At 38.9% G+C, this 17,689-nt stretch overlaps 1 protein-coding gene across 1 annotated transcript in view; it reads left to right on the forward strand.

Annotated features, from left to right (window-relative positions):
- Cntn5 (contactin 5) overlaps nucleotides 1–17,689 on the forward strand; it is a 1,188,481-nt gene that overhangs the window by 1,087,342 nt on the left and 83,450 nt on the right. The window lies entirely within an intron of this gene.

A 17,689-nucleotide genomic window follows, 5' to 3' on the forward strand; every position in this document is an offset into this window, starting at 1 on the left:
CCAAAATTCAGCAACCCTATGAAGTTTTGTCTTGTTTCAATTAAATACATATATATAGCACAACCTGCCTTGTTATTCCTCAAAATGGGAAATTTACATCTTAGCATGCATTTTACTTCTCTCCCTTCTTTTGTCCACTCTTTATTCTCTCCAAACTTTCATTTTTCTTTTCACATAATTTGTTATTAAGTATTTTTCTTTCATCATAACTTGTTGTTAAGTACAATTCCTCATAGACAGTTTTCACGATTCTTAAATTGTGCAAAACCACAAGTAATAGAACTATATATTACTGCACATTGTACTCCCCCACTCATATAGGTATAAAATTACTTTCTTCTCTTGCTATTATCTGCCTTAGTTATGTATATTAACTGTGTGCACTTGACAAGTAATTTAGATTGATCCTCCTAAAATTTAAACTTTCCAAATGAATACTACAATTTAGACGCTGATAACAAGAAATCAGGTTTGTGTTTTTTTTTTTTCCTGGACTCTAAGGGACAAATTTAAGTGGCAAACTACATATCCTGCTTTGTAAGTAAAATTAAACTCAACAGGGTTCAGAACATAATTCAAGGCCAACGTTGTCATGTTCTGCTCTCTTAGCCTTTGGCTTTATGCCTAGGAGATGATTAAATGCATTAATTTTGGAATTGCACCCAATAGCAATGTCAAACAGGTTGCTAGCGCCGGAATATTTATGTATCAGTGAACTCGAACTTTCTCTTGAAGTGAGTTCAATTCAGTCACCAATTTTTTTGATTATGTAACCATATCAGATTTCAGAAATTAGGGAAAATAACTTTCCTTCCCTCCCAGTTAGTCGTAGAGAGATGTTTAAACTAAAGTAAGGGTTACACTTCATCTGTCATCATCATTTTTACAATGAAAATGGCGCGTGCTATAATATTGCTTGATTTATGTTGACATCTGAGGGTGGCTTTACTCTCCATGTCTCCTGTCCCGATCCCTCCACTCTCTGTAAAGAAGGAATAATCTTCCACTCTGGGAAGTAAGACCAAAGCTGCACACTCTAGAGTGAGTTTTTCTAAAGGCTCTTAAAACTCAGGTGCCACTGTTATTATAAGTTAACAACATGTGTGCGGGCGCAGTGAAGACCACCCCACTTGCAGAGCGTCACCAATTAGCAGTTCGTGTTTTTCAGTGTTGATCACACCTGAAGCTCACACAAGTCTCAAGGAATGTGTTCTTAAGATGATATTCTGATGCTGACTTAAGAAAACAGTCTCCACGCTCACAGCCTGAGGGAAGGTCCTCTTATTCCCTAAGTTTTCATTCAGTCCTTTGTGCATCTTCTTTTAGTGAGGAGAGGAGGTAGATATAGGGATTCTCTGTGTATCAGCTCTAACTGTCTTGGAACTCACTCTGTAGAGCAGGTTGACCTCAAACTCACAGAGATTCACCTGCCCCTGCCTCCCAAGTGCTGGGATTAAAGGCGTGCGCCACAACCACCCAGATCCTTTGTGCATCTTACTGTGTCCTGAGCCAGTATTCCAAGTGAGTCCAGGTATGGTAGATTTACCCCACTACTCCTTTTTAGGATCAGAATGCTCCAGACTCCAGCTCCCAGCCTCACTCTCACTTTGTGTTTTAAGCGGGTATATTTTTCCCAAAAACTTATTTTGATTTTTTAATTTTTAATTTTGATTGTAACTATTAATGCTATTTCTCATCTCCCTTCTACAATTATCATTATTCAAAATTTCTATATTCTATAAATAATTACATACACCATTTAATCAATCATCTGCTTTCACAAATTTTGATTTCATTGAACCAACATTATGATGGCACTATATATGTAATCGACGGAATAACAAAAATCCTAGCAGTCATGAATATCCTAAAAGAAGTTATTGTGCTGGAATATAAATATAAATCAGAAACCAAATAATTTCAGATATCTGGACACCATTTTCTTTATTTTTGAGAAATATATATAAAAGCAATAGGTAAAATAAGTCATGCCATGCTGTAGGAACACATAAAAGATCAAGAGAAGTCTATTCTGTTATCCAGGGAAAGAGAGATAGGCCCTCAGGAAAGAAGCCTTGGGAATAGACAGACAACTTTGAAGGCCCCGACACACTCAGGGAACATGCAAAGCAGTCTATTGCAGTGAGACAACTCCAGAAAGAAGTATTCCTTTGTTACTCAATGTTTCATAAATCAATGGTGTATACATTTCTCACAGTGAACACCACAGTAGGAAAAATTAAATAACACATGCTCAGTCCAACTAGCATTGCTGGGAGCCTGAGCCTGAGTTCCTTTTATTCTGCTCAGAGGTAAAGGAAGCAGTTAAGAAAATTATGTTTCATTCCATTTATATATTTCTTTTAAACATCTTCTTAATGAAAAATAGTAAGCTGGAAAAATCTGAGTCAAGCGGGACAGCGTAGGTCTGTAACCTCGGCACTTACGCAGTAGATCGGGAGAATTAGGAGTTCAAGGTCAAACAGCTACACAGGAAACTCAAGTCCAGTCCAGTCTCAGCTCTCTAAGACTGTTCCAAAGAAAATGAAAGAAATGATGGGAATAGGAAAAAAAGAAAGAAAGAAAAAAGAAAATAAAAATCAGAAAACCAACTGTCTTCTGGGTCCTTCTAATACCTGAAATCTGTGCAGCATCTTACAGACCTAGCTAGCATGTATTCAACTGAATCTGAGAGAAACGGACCCCCTGATTTACAACATGTTTGGCCACATCTAACTAATTTCAGGCATGTGCCTCTCACCCTGCACCATTGCTTCATTCTCTGAGAATTAAACACATATTCAATTCAATTTTTTTCACTTTTCCTTTCAACTCAGTTCCATCTACTTCCAATTTTTAAACTTTAATAGTTTAATCTTTCCCAGACTGCCTAGTAATTTTCCTTAACATACTAAAGCCATCCCAAGAGTACTTGTTTTATGAAGAAATTCAACAAACTCTCGTTTGTAACTTGCTACGCTTCTTCCCCTGTACATTCATCCAGCCGGCGGTAGCTGGGGTGTGGGCCGCACTCAGAATGAAAACATGAAGCTGAGACCTCAGACCTCTACAAGTTCCTCTTCTGCTTTATCTGGGTGTCAGGTGCCTTTGTGGGAAGCACCACTCAAATGTCCGTGGGTAACCTTTGACCTTACAAGAGAAGTAGGAGGGACTGGGAAGGACGGTGTAAGCACAGCAGTGGTTCCAAATGCACAGTTTAGGGACCCAATAAAAAGAAAGTTATGGTCTGCCTCGGTCAAGGTTGTTTAGAACTCCAGAAGAGCGATGCTAAGACATCATGCCAAGCACAGGGCTCCTTCAGGCTCAGGGCACTGGGCAGTGTGCTGGTTACACACATGTGAAGCCAGCTTCTGCAACTTTTAAATTCTGTATCACTCTAGCGAGTCAAAGGGAGGACATGGAATATTATTTACAAATTGGTTCATAAACTTAGATACCTAGAGTCTCCGTACCAGCTTTTTATACCAAAAAAATCTATTATTTTATTCCGTGACACCTATGTTTTGAAAGGCCTATATTGATCTGAAGCAAACATTATAGACATTTCTATCTTGTACATTTAAATTGTTTATTGCTCTCTGTGGGGTGTGTGTGCATGCATGTGTGTGTTTGTGTATGTGAGTGTGTGTGTGTGTGTGTGTGTGTGTGTGTGGTATTTGTGTGTTAGCACTCATTTTGAGGTCAGAGGGCAACTTGTGGATGTCAGTTCTTTCCTTATATCATGTAAGACAAAGAGACATGTAGGACTCAGGTCACCATACTTGTTGGCCAGTACTGTTACCTGCACAGTCATCTCACTAGCCCAATAGTTATAGTTTAATTCAAGATAAAAACATTTTCCCACCATAAGATAGATGATGCTACCAAACAAGATGATTTATTTCCAGACAACTTCAAGAGACAGCTTTTTAATTAGTTTTAAAATATTATCCATTTGTATATTTTTAAGATTGTTGAAAATAATATACAATATCAGTTTTTTCTTGAATGGGAAATAGTTTGATAACCTTTGATTAAAATTGTCTACATTTACTCCAAGTTTTGTTATCTTGTGAGTTTCAATAGTCAGAGAAATGTCTGGGAATTTTCTTCACTTTTCTTTTAGAAAGGTGCCTGCGCTGTCACTCCCCAAGCTCAGTGGAAACAACCTAAGATATTGTCAATTAACTTAACGATAAACCAAACGGGGCTGGAGAAATGGTTCAGCAGTTAAGAGCACTGGCTGCACTTCCAGAGAACCTGAGTTCAATTCCCATGGTGGCTAACAACCATCTGTAATAAGATCTAGTGCGCTCTACTGGCCTGCAGGCACACATGTGGACAGAACACTATATCCATAATAAATAAACAAATCTTTAAAAAAAAAGAAATAAACCAAACTTAATGTGTTCTTCACTCCTCATAGAACCACATTAATTTTAAATTGGTATTAATATCTGTGTTTCAGACTAGATTTTCTTTAAAGGCAAGTTTCTATCTTCTTACTCTTTCCAGGGAGTTATTTGTTAATCAGCAGACTTTTAAACTACAAAAGTAACATTTCTTTTGTCAGTCAAGTATTTGGCATCTCAGCACCACGTTTGATTTCGTTCCTAGAAGCCACAGTTGAGAACGTCAGCAGAGCGGAAATGACTTCCGTAGCATGCACTCATGGGCATGCACATAAGAAAATAAAACTGAACAAATGAAGGGCAGTGTCAGCACGCATAGTTGTCCAACTAAAGAAGTCTGAGTCTCCAGCATGCTGTGCACTCAGCGAATATGAAGTGCCTTCTAGAATCCAAGCTTTCCCTCAGACCTTGCCATTCCCAGCAGCTCACAGACCTCCTCCAGCTGCTTGATGGGAATGTGCCGCTGTCCTGAAACAGAAGCTAGGACTTCTCTATCTCACTTTGAAGAACATTCTCGTCGCTGTGCTTAGATATTCTCAGGCAAGAACTGTGTGAGAGTCCCATTCCATTCTGCTTTTGGTCCCATCTTTCTTATACATCCATTACAATACATCACATTTATATAAACATGTGAAGATGAATGCCTAATATAAGAAGTTAGATTTTAAAGATTGATTTTTACTCTTTATTGACAGGGCTCATACAGTGTGCCAAGTCAAGGATGGGATGGTTCTGAGTAAAGGCGCTTTCTTATAACCATATGAAACAACTCAGCCTTTTGTCATGGATGCTCAGAGAAGATACAGTATCCAAAGGGAATAGGGATGCACTAAGGAAGACCATCAGAGAGGGTTGCAGATGAGTGAGGCCAGCGTTTTGTTCACACAGAGCCTCAGTACACTACAATTGTAGTCCCAGTGAGAAGAACAAGCAATAGTGGAGATAGAAAAATGGGAAGGGAGGTAGAGACCCAGACAATCAAGGAGAATCTACTGAATCTACATGATATCATGATCCTTTGACTATGAAAAATAGCTGAGAGAAAGCAAATACGAACTCTAGTCTTAGTGTGAGAGTGGCCCATGTCTATATTCTGGTTGGACCAAGAGATAGCATCAGGGTGATTTATCTTGGCCCATCTTCACTTTGAAACTTGGCCAAGTAGAGATCATAAATTATATACCTCCAACTAAAAAAATTAATTATGCAGTCATGGTCACTTTCGATCACATCCATTTAATGTGGTAGATACAAGGAAAGTTGATTGTAAGGAAGGGAGCAACAGTTAAGGGTCCTCTGCAAATGTGCAGAAAGCAAAGTGTCTTTAAGGTCATGGAGGTTATAGGCTTTCTTATCCCGTAAGAAAGAATACATGTGGGAGCCAGAGATCAATCTTTGCTGTCATTCCTCAGGTGTTCTCCATATTGCTTATTTGAGACCGAGTCTATTCACTGACCTGAAGCTCAGTGAGAGCAGCACTGGAGTGGCCGTGCCAGGCTGAGCACTAGCAGCACACTACAGGAAATGGATAGGAAATACGCAAGAGGGCAATTGTCATGAGATTGTGAAGAATCTGTCAAAGACAGAGCTATCAGCAAGAAAATCCAAATGAATCAGGTCCAGGGGACAAATACAAAAGAAGCTTTCAGGAGGAGCAACTGGGTGAGGGAGAGAAAGACCAGACAGTCAGGGATCACTGGCCAACAGATAGCTTAGTGGTATTTCTGTGAACATGGGAATCTGGTCTTGAGCCCGAGAACTTAAGTTAAAACGTCTATTATGTTAAAGCCCGTGTGTTATCCTTGTGCTCTGGAGATAGAGACAGGATGATTCCTTGGTCTTTCTGTTCAGCCTGCATAGATAAATCAGTGAGCTTCACATCAATGAATAGACTCTATCTCAAATAGACAAGGTCGAGAGCACTTGAGGAATTATAGCAAAAATTGATCTCTGGTTTCCATATGTATGCACATAAATGTGCAAACAAACTCCCAAAACACACAGACTTGCACCTGCTACCCACCACTCCCACCAACAAATGAAATAAGAAACAATCTATACCCTTGGGTTTAGTGATTTGGAAGTCACTGATGGCCATGGCAAAGGCAAGTTTAGCAGACTGAGGAGTAAAAAGAAAATTCCAGCAGGAGAAGAGAGATATGCAGGAGGAGTGAAAGGAAGTAGCTTAGAAAAGCTGGAGGTTTTAGTCACATTGACTTGATCACAGCTTCACACAAGGTCTTGCTAAATGTGCTTGGCCAATGTGTTTAATTTAAACCTCACTCACTCTCCATTCATTAATTAAAGGTTGTTCATCAAATATTTATAAGGCAAGGGCAGAAGAGATAGCTCAGTAGGCAAAGGCCTTGTTGCACAAGCGTGAGGTTTTAATTTGATGCCCAGCACAAAATTAGGTGCAGTGATATACAACCATAACCCCTGAGCTGAATAGGTTAGAGAGAGATGAGTACCTAGAGACTTCTGGTCAGCCGTACTAGCCAGATTGATGAGCTCCAGGTTAGGTGAGGGGATCAATGTGAGGGAAACTAACTACAGAAGATACCTAACATCAGTCTCTGGTTTTCACACACACACACACACACATGCAGAGAGAGAGAGAGAGAGAGAGAGAGACAGACAGACAGACAGACAGACAGACAGACAGACAGAGACAGAGAGAGAGAGAAAACTTTATAGAGCATGTCTTATGTGTTAGGTGCTCAGCTGAGAACTAGGGAATGGGAGACATATTCCTCATGTTTTTGCTACATGTCAAGTCCTGTCACAGGCATATGGCTCTGAGTTCACTTATAACAATAAAAACAGTCAGCTCACAGTTAGTAATATCTTCTTGTGTACCAGTTTCTGCATTAATGAGTTCGTATGAATTATTTGACTTTCTTCACTCACCTTATCCTACAAAAACAATGGCACAAGTACTAAGGAAACTAAGGCACAGAAAAACTTAGGAACATGTTGACTGTCACCCTCACTGGACCAGTACAGTACACAGGATAGGACCTCAAGACCTTCCCTTTTACTTAGTGTTGTGCCCTCTGTAGCCAACAGGCACATTGTCTCCACACCCTTAACCACTGTAATGACTAGGCCCACACAGTGTAGTTTCGCCATGATGATATTTAGAAAAGTAGGAAAAGCCAATTACTGGGAACATGAAAGAAGAAAGAGTATGAAAAGAGGAATGGGAGAGAGGATAGCGGGACAAACCTTACCTGAGAGACAGGATTTTCATCAGGGTGCTAAGCCAGTGAAAGCTTCAAAGATATGGAGTCATTTGCTAAATCAAGAAAACCCGCACATTCCTATTCCCATGTATCTTCCAGGATCAGATGCTACATTCCTGAATCCTCTAAGGTACCTGATCTTTGAGCACCTGCCCAGGAGACATGACTGCTTGTCGCTTTCTATTTTAGACCTTGTCCTAAATAGTCACTGACCATACTGACAAATCTCGCCTTCTGGCCCCATATCTGGCTAACTAACTCAAATATCAGATTCCAATGGCTGCTTTCTTAGTAAAGCTTCTTAGCAGATGTAATGGCATAAAGCAATCCTTTCTAGATGAGATGTCTCCAGCAATGCTAAACTCCAGGAAATAGGAAATCTCCTTTCACCCTCTCTTTAAATATGCCTGCAGTCACCACTCTAGTAAGACAAGAGCAAAACCCCAAGTGCTTTGGAAAAAATTCACTGCAATTCATAAGCTCTTCTAACCATTTGCTACCTCTCTCCTGCCTAATTATGGTTCCTGGGACCAAAAGAACTGAAGCAAAACAGCACAACCTTTTATACTAGGACGGGCGATCATCAGGAATCCATCCAGAGAACCTCCTGTCTTTTAGGTCACCTGTTTGTGTGAAGTCTATGCAAAAGCCATCCTCTTTTTTCCCATTTCACATGCCTGTACAGACAGAGCTTAACCCAACCACCACTGAGCAGCTACCCCTTCTGTTTTTCTCAGTAAGTTTCCTGTGATTGTCATTGAGATTGTTTGAGCAGGTCCTTTGTGTACTGAATGGGAGTGTTTGAAGCCCAGAGTGAACATGCTTGTAAGTGTACATGTACTCTCCTGCCCAGTTTTAACAACCCATATGTAGTCAGCAAGTACCAGGCTAGAAAGAGAAGCTCTGGATGTCAACCCAGTGGCTGGTCGCATCACCAAAGAAGATAAAAGAACATTGGTAAGTCCACCAGAGTCTCTACTCAAAATTCTTGCTTAGTCTACCTCTTACGCTCAGGTACTGGATTTTTAATTAACTTGCTTTTGGATACCATTGTCTTGTGTCTGACTGAGTCCTCACTTAACAAAACAAAAGCCATTCAGACCTAACAAAGACAGGAAGTAAATGGAAAAAAACTTAACTGCTGATTGGATTCTGCCCTCCCAAACACCTGGCAGGGGTAATGTCTCTGTTTCACTAAGTAATTTTTAATTTGGAATTACAAAGACGATTAGCTCTGTAATGAGTCGGAGCAAGGGAGGTGATACAACAGTGAAGAAAAAAAAAAAAAGCAAAAAACCCATAACACCAGATGATGTCTGTAAAGGCCAGTATATATACATGCACACATATATACACACACACATACATACATACATACATACATACATATATACATACATACTCATTCTTGGTAAAAGTACTTTTACAAGTTTTTTTTATTCTGTTTCAATACTAAGCCTTTATAAATTATTGCTTCATGTGAAGTAGGAGATACCAACTTGCTACATTACCTGAAGGTTGGCAGTCCTGAGTGCACAGGTCCCTGCCCTGTTATTGAGTTTCACCTTTATAATTAGGAATTGAATCTGCTGCCTTAAAACTAAAAGCAAACTGACACCCAGCTTTAGAAAAAAAACCCAGTTAATTGTAATCCTAAAAATAATAGCCTTTTCTTCATTCAGAGAGACGAAGGCTCAGTAGGCGAGGTAGGGAGACGAGATGAAGTGTTGACAGAAAAGCGCGGTGGAGAAAACGCCTGCTGGGTATGTGCTCCTGATGAAGGAAGGAGCCATGCATCCCTTGTGTCTTGACAGCCTGATTTTGAAATTCCCCAGGTGCTGTAAAATTCCTATGATAGCTATCCTTTCACCCAGCTGATGCAATATCAAATTAGGAAAAGCTCCATATCAAAGTTCTGTCTCATTCTGAGACAAATTGGACACTCCTGACATAAAGAAGCTGACTACCGTTTCTTCATTTAAACAAAACCAAAAACAAACAAACCAAAGGGGAAAGAAAAATGAAAAGTGAGAAAGGAGGAGAGATGGCAAGATGGCTCCATGGTGACAGCAGTAGTCACTGGAAGTCTGGTGCCCTGGGTACCATCCTCTAAATCAAGAGAACAGACTCCCCTACGTGACTCCTAGTCTCCCAACCCACCACATATACAAAATAACCATTTTTAAAGGGTAGGGATGAGATTTCAGAAGGTAATACATTTCTCAGTGACTGCTGCTCTGTCGTAAAGAAAATGGAAGTTCTTCCAGTCATCTTCAAGGTTAAGGAGAACCACTGATCTTCACGCTGTGTATAGTCAGAACAGTGATCTACATTTACCCACCAGCTGACCCTAGCTCTTCCTACACTGACTGAAATACCCAATAATATCAGCAGCTTTCCTCTGCAAGCTCAAGGACGGTGTGATGATGCACTCTGCAGGTGGTCAGAGCATTTTGACTGCCTCCTGGCCTCACTAAAGCACATCAAAGTCACATACAAAAGCCCCCGTGGATTGGCTGGAGAGCTGGCTCTGTGCTGAAGAGTGTCTGCTGCTCTTCTGAAGGACTGAGTCTGGTTCACTGAACCCACTCCCTGTAGTTTATGATGGACTGATCTCAGAATCCAGGGGATCTGGCAGCCTCACTCACCTCCACAAGCACCCACACACACTCGGTAGACATACAGACATACATAGGAACAAAAAATTGAAGATAGGACTGAGTAAGGAGAGTTTAAATGTATGAATTATATTTCACATAGAATTAGATGAAAGAACAAAGCAACAAGCTAAAACTCATAGTTCCAGCAACACAGCCTTCATCTTGACGCACATCACCAGTGTTTTCACCCAGAAGTGAATTTTGGATGAGTATCCACGTCTTGCATGGTATTGACTTAAATCATACTGTTCAATGTTTGATACATATAAATGTTGACTCCATAGATGCTTCCATAGGTACATATGACAATGCCTCCAGGTTAGTGGGCAGTCACAGTGGCTCATATCACTGACCCAGGACTATGGAGGCTGAAGCAGAAGCATTTTGAGATCAAAACCAGCCTGGTTACTTACTGAGATCCTGTACTGAATCGCAGAGCAAACAGAAGAATAGGAGCCCTCTGAAAATACTGATATGAAAACTAGAAGCTTTTAAAGTCATTGTAAAATAAAATAATCTCATAGAATAGATAGGGTTTAAGCATTGAAATCAAGTAGTATGAGCGATTTTGATTCCCCCAAAACTATATTTACTATTTCAAAACAGTCTAGGTCAAAAGTACAAAATATTGATGGAAGGGCAGCGTTAGCAAATTGCCTGAGTTAATCATCTCTACCCAAGTGTCAGCTTGCTTACCTGTCAGCATTGTGATTTGGTTATGTATTCATTAATCACAGAAAACTACGGCAGGGAACAAGTCTGGTTTAATTACAGGTTTTGTTCAGGAGGCTATTGCTTCCCATAATTATTTCTTTTATGTCATCTCAAGAAATAAGACTGTTATTACTAAACTTCATTTAAAATACCTAATCATTCTTGCAAAGGCGTTTTATCACCTAATCTACATGAATCAGTAAATCAGAGCTTGGGTATTGGTCTCAAGACTTGGCTCACAGAATGTTAAGTCAAGCTAATGAACAGCATCCATCACACCCCCACTGAACAAGGTAGTCCACGTTACAGGCTGTGCTCTCCATCCATTAAAGGAAACATCTGCTCCCAATTACCCGACTACAGGACTGCTCTGGCCCAGTGCTGGTGCAGGAGCTGAGCATCTCCACCCTGCAGATGAGGTAGATGGTGGCATGAAAATGTCCCCAGGTTTGCCAGCGTGTGTGAAAGCAGTCATCTTTCACTCTGTGCTGAGCTCTAGATGGAAAGTTCCGAGTGTGAAATTCTACACTTGCATAACAAAATTCTCACAGGCTATGCCATCAATAACCACTAAGATGGTGCCTTCCCTACTGTAGGTAAGTCATTGCCTGAGAAGGAAAGCATGAGGATAAAGTCCTTGAAGAGAAGATGGATTATTAAATTAAAAATATGAAACTGATGATTCTAGATACATTTTGGTCAACTTTTGTTCAATTCTGTGAAGCATGTTCACAGTTTCAGGCATATATCTTATAGAACATCTTGATTTCCAAAATAAATATCAGAAGCATTGAAACAATCATACCCAAAGTATATTAAACATACACAAAGAATGGTTATTCTTTGTGCTTTTTGTTTTGGTTTTGAGATAGCATTTCATGTCTCAGATTAGCCTTTTACTTGCAAGGTGATAGAGGATTAATTTGAACTTCTCATCAGACAGCTTCCACTTTCAAATGTTAGGATTATAGGAATGAGTCATCATGCCCACCTTCCCAAAATAAATAAATAACTAAATAAACCAAAGAAATCTCCCTACGGTTTAATCTATGATGTTGTCAAATTGCAGACACATTAAAGATATAGCTTTATACACAAGTTGCCTGACTTTGTAATTAGGAATAATAATTCCAAATTCTCCTCATGATATGTTTGTGTAAAATAGATCACAGAGGTGTATATAAATTATTCATACCTGAGCAGTAAGATTGGACAAAGTTAAGAGACCATATAGCTATATATTATTTTTATCTGAATCTGTATTGCAGAATCGTAACAAGCAGTGGCAGCTCAGCAGCACTAGATTTATAGAAAGCTGTGCAGAAACATGGATCCCTGCATATTTTAGCACTTCATATGGTATTTTTCTACAGGATTTTTTTTAACTCATCTGTTCTCAATTTATGCAATACTGGCTTAATGAATGAATTTTCAGAGAGCATCTGGGTTGCTTGAAATTTTAAATAAGCAAGTTCAATATTTTTAATTATTCTTGACAGTATGTACAATAGACCCTGAAATATATCTATTTTCCATTTCAGAGAAATCACCTTCACCTTCAACGGATGGACTGCAACTTTTATGTCAGTATATGTAAAAGTTATGTATGACTCGAATTCATGTAAAACTACATTAAATATTTATGCATACTCCATGGCCTGAAATTGTTGATTTATCTTGCTTTCACCTGAATTTTGTGAAAATTGACAGGAAGTGTTTTCATTTTTTTTTAAAGAAGCAAAACAACTATAGAACCAAATTTTTTCAAGAGTGCTATGAGAACCTTGAAATAATAAGTGCCCATCCATAAATGACAGGGTGCACATGCTTCTACCCAACCTGACTCAGAGTCACATATTCAGAGTTAACTTAGGATAAATTTTATTGAATTCTAGTTGGAAACACTAGTGTGGGGAGGGTAGTTTTATCTTTACTTTCCCTTCCAAGTGGAGAACTTACCACATTGGGAGAGGCTTGCAGGAGAGCAGTAGACAACAGCTTCCTGGAGGCAGTCACAGCATGGACACCGTATCAACATATGCTGAGCAACAATCTGTTAATTACCAAAATTAATATGTGTTACCAAAGTCAATTGCAAAGCAATCCATATGTTTTAGTGAAATATACAAATCCTCACCCCGAAATAGTTTTCTGTAGCCTCAGAGACCTTCCTTCAAAGTGTTGGCCCTAAGATTTCAGCTTCTTTCCTTTGACTTTCCTGCTATGTGATCCAGCACCTTCCAAGCCGCACTCGGAAGGTATTAAATCCTTCTCATGTCTTCAAATCCCTCTGCTTTCTCACCAGATGGCCTTTCCAGTGTTATCACCTTTCCTCCCCACCCAACTACAGGATCCTTCTCCTTCTCCAATATGCTTCAAAAATCCACCCTCAGGTGGTTATCAACCAAAACACGCTTGCTCACAGAATTGACATAGCTGCCTGACTTATCATTTGTTGTTACGTTTCCGAACTAGATGTTCCTTCTGCACATAATTGTCATATGATTGTACTTTTCTCATTGCGTTTATTGCTATCTGAATCTGTTTCACTCATTCAGTTCTTGTTTTTCTTTTCTTATCCAGAAAGTAACGTGGGAAATGACAGAAACCATTTTATTCTATTATCTTATTCCCAGAGTCGAGAACACAGGGAACATCTTCAAATTGCTGACCAATTACTCAATGTCTAAAGAAATGAGCAATGAAGTTCTCTTCCCTAGAGGAAAAAAAATGTAGGGTCCAGACAAATAAGAATGCATAGACTATGACAGGAAATGAGCATGTAATTACTACAGGCTTTTAATAATGGTCACTATGTCCTAGAACCTGTCGCTAAAGCAGCAACAGAAAAAGATAAAACTCAGAAATGACGGCAAAAAGCCTTCACCAATTCCTTTTGCAGCCTGGTACTCCCATCTCTGTGAAGCTCTTGGAATATTTTATTTGCTCCCTCCTTATTCCCCAAACTTTATGGCAAATTCTCTCAAGAAATATCAATGCAGTATTTAAAACCAAATAAAAATAGCAACGAATGGTCTCTAGGCTGACTACAAAGATTATGTGGGAAAGAAATTTAACAAAGCAAAACAAAAGGCTACATGTGCTCTGAGATTTTCTGTCCAAGTGAGGAATTTCTGACCTAGCTGTTGATACCACAGATAGCGAGGATACAGCAGCCCATTATCCTGCCCTCACTTCAGTTCCAGGGATTCTATGCTGGCTCCAAAGTGCCAGGTACTAACCTCCTAACAGAGACACCATACCTCAGACAATTTAATGTACTGAATTGGGTGTCTCCCCACGTTGATTGAGTTAATAGGTACCCGCTATGCCAAAATTAATTCCTACATGAAAACCCTGACTTATTTGGCCTATTTATGTCAACTGCTAAACCCCACCATATCTGTTTCTCGCCACAAGTAAGCATTAGTGAGAAAGAACCACATGCACTGGTGGGAGTCCCTAAAACATCATTTGCTTTTTCACTTTGACTGGCTCTCAATGATGCTCAACATTGTAACTAACCCAGATTGATCCCTGGTCAGTCTTCACAATGCCTCTCCTCAAGCTTCTCAAGACTCTGTGACTCTAGTCTTCCATCTTACCCTGCTTCCACTTCCGAATCAACAATGAATTAGGATTTCAGTTAAAACTGTATAAAGTGGAAAGAAAAATAAAGCCTTTCTAAAATCCCCTCTTAAATTGCTTTCTGGTTCTACAGTTGTTCTCCCAGAGTCTCCAATTATGAAATTTTAGAATGGACCCTTCTGGCTCTTAATTCTCCTAGTAAGTTCTACCGTGTCCAGTCAGCTCCAGTCCAGGGACCCTTACTATTTCTCCATTTCCAGAGTCATTAGGTACAAACGTGTTGTCCCGGCAGTAACGTCCTTCAAGTCAATCTTCCTTTTTACCTCTTTACAGAATCCATGTTCCTTTGTTTACTCATTGATGCCAAGTTTATTTGAGGTCTATTGCTGGAAAAAGACAGGGCATACTCAAGAACCTCATGCTAAGATGTCTACTAAGCCTTCTCCTTTCAAAAGTATCAGGGGTGGCATTTTATTTTTTTATATAGTATTTTCTTAATATTTTTCAGGGTCAGTTTTTCAATGAGTGCAACAACAAGAAGCACAGTATTGAGTTAAGTATTTGTGACATACTTTTCTTTAATCTTTGGTGTAAAAAATACATTTTCTATAGTTTGTTGAAATTTGTGGCCATAAACCTACATTGATTATAAACATTATCTATGTAGAGAGTCTGAAGTCTCTATCCAAAAGTGATATATTTTTAAACCATTTTAATGACTTCATTGCATTTTGCATTCATCTAAATGGTTGTTTACTTCTAGTTGGCCAGCTGTTCTGTCAGTTTTCCCAACTGGTTTGTCATTTTTCAATTCCAAAATGTTTATTTGCAGTAATTAGATATTTTTGGTGATTCCCTTTTCGGGTTATTTATGTTAGTATAACCAGTCTTCTCAAAGATGGGGAACGATTCTAGCTTTTATCTTTTATAAACAAGGAGCATTCTCAGCTATCCTGCATATGAAGGATACTCTGTAGCAAGCAATACTAAACCTAATTCCAATTGTTGGCTTAAAAGGTATGAAATCTATCTGCTCTAGGGCAGGAGGTTAAAACAAGTTTTTAATTGTCATATTTAGAGTCTCAACTTTTCCTGCAAGGACCCTAATTGTTTTCACTTCTCTACTTTGTTAGCCTTCCTGCGAAGCTCATTCCTAAGGACATGAATTGACTTCCAGGAATGACAGAGACTAAATCCTTTGTTGCATACATATACAAGGAGAAACTGGCCACACTTCCGAATGTGGTCTATACTGCTCTATCTACTTATCTAAGTAAATGAGCTTAGGACAGGCTTTCCCTCTTGAGCCAGCACCTATCACTATAAATTGTCATGATCTGATTGACTTACAATTGGACTTCTGATTCTATGAGTACCAGTGACAGATGAGTTTGTCAAGACTGAGGACACCTAGTCAGGACAACTCATGTAGTAAGAGATGGGGGTAAGAACACCTTCCCTAGACCACACTGGGGCAGGTCTAATCAAGCACATAGTACTTTTCATCTCTCCACCCACTCTCCAGTAACAAACACAAAACTCCCTGCCTCCTCACCGCCCCATCAAAGCATTAAGAAAATTTTTCTAAGGTGTACATGTTCTGTCAATATGAAATCATACAGAGCATGTTACACAAATCAGAATCAAAATCAAACTGCAGATCGGATTTTGGAAAATCAAAAGCTTAGCTGCTACCTCTATCTTCTGAGGCTGGATGTTTCATTTGTGAAAGGCGTTGGCAGCACAAAATTTACTGAGGAAGATTTAGAGAGAGGGAGATAAAACTTAGTGCAATATCTTCTACTTTATAAGTAGACATGCAATAGCTATTCGGTTAGAGTAATAAAGGCGATAATTATGATGATGGTGATGACGATGATGATGATCCATTGTAAAACTATAAGTCTCTTATATTATAGAATTTGCTGTTGACATTACATGTTCTTGTTTATTTTTCAAAGTAGTTTTTTAAATGTGATTCCTCAGATGCTGCTGTTGTGTAAGACTTTTTCTAGAGACACAATACAGGCATTAACTCATCCCCAACAGAAAACCAAGGAATGACCCACAAAAGTAATGATTCAACCGAAGTAACCATTCAGCCAAAGTCCCACTTGGCAAACCAATAAGTTTGTAGAGTTTACTTGAAGATAGTGAGATGGGGTTACATTTGAGAGCCTTCCTTCCTGGAGACAGTGTTTCAGTCTGGAGGAATTTTCTAGGTAATAAAAGTGTGGTGGTGGCATATGCCTTTAATCCCAGAACTTGGGAGGCAGAGGCAGGCAGATCTCTGTGAGTTCTAGGCCAGCCTAGTCTACAAGAGCTAGTTCCAGGACAGACACCAAAAACTACAAAGAAACCCTATCTCAAAAATCCAAAAAAAAAAAAAACCAAAAACCAAAAAGTATGGATTATATTCATTAGTAAAAATATATTGTGAGATTAAATATTACTGTCTAAGTTACCATGAAGTAAAAAAAAAACCCACTAATTGCTACTGTATCTATTTATTGATAGCATGATAGTTTTTAATGGTAATATAATACTCATGATAAGATCAAAATTGTCATTGTATTATGCAATATCAATAAACTAATAAACACCAAAGTTCAGAAATTAACATAGGTCCCCAAAGCTTTCACAGAAAAAAGTTATGACCAGGATAGGAACTTCTGATTCTTTGCCTGACTCAATTGAAATCATTTTTCTTGAAATACAATATATATAGAGTTCTCCTAGGCATCATATACAAATGGAAATTCTCAAACTCTAATTGCAAACCTGGAAATTCCATGGCTTAAAAAAAACTCAGAAAATCTATGCTGCTTTACAGTAATGCCAAAAATTTCACTGTTCACCAAAGTTTGAAACACACCTTTAACAGGCAGGTATCTAATTAGCATCCTTAAACCAGAGTGAGAAAGTGATGCAATGAGACTTCTAGTTTTAAATATCCATATTTAGTCCTTTTTCAGAATGCAACAATGAGTTTTGTAAAATAAGTTTTTTTCATATGTTGATTGGTCAAAAGTGAAAGTGTTCAAATACTAAGTCAAAAACTGTTTCTACG

Source organism: Myodes glareolus, chromosome 4, assembly GCF_982192425.1.
Source record: "Myodes glareolus chromosome 4, mMyoGla1.1, whole genome shotgun sequence".
Classification (NCBI taxonomy): Eukaryota; Metazoa; Chordata; class Mammalia; order Rodentia; family Cricetidae; genus Myodes; species Myodes glareolus.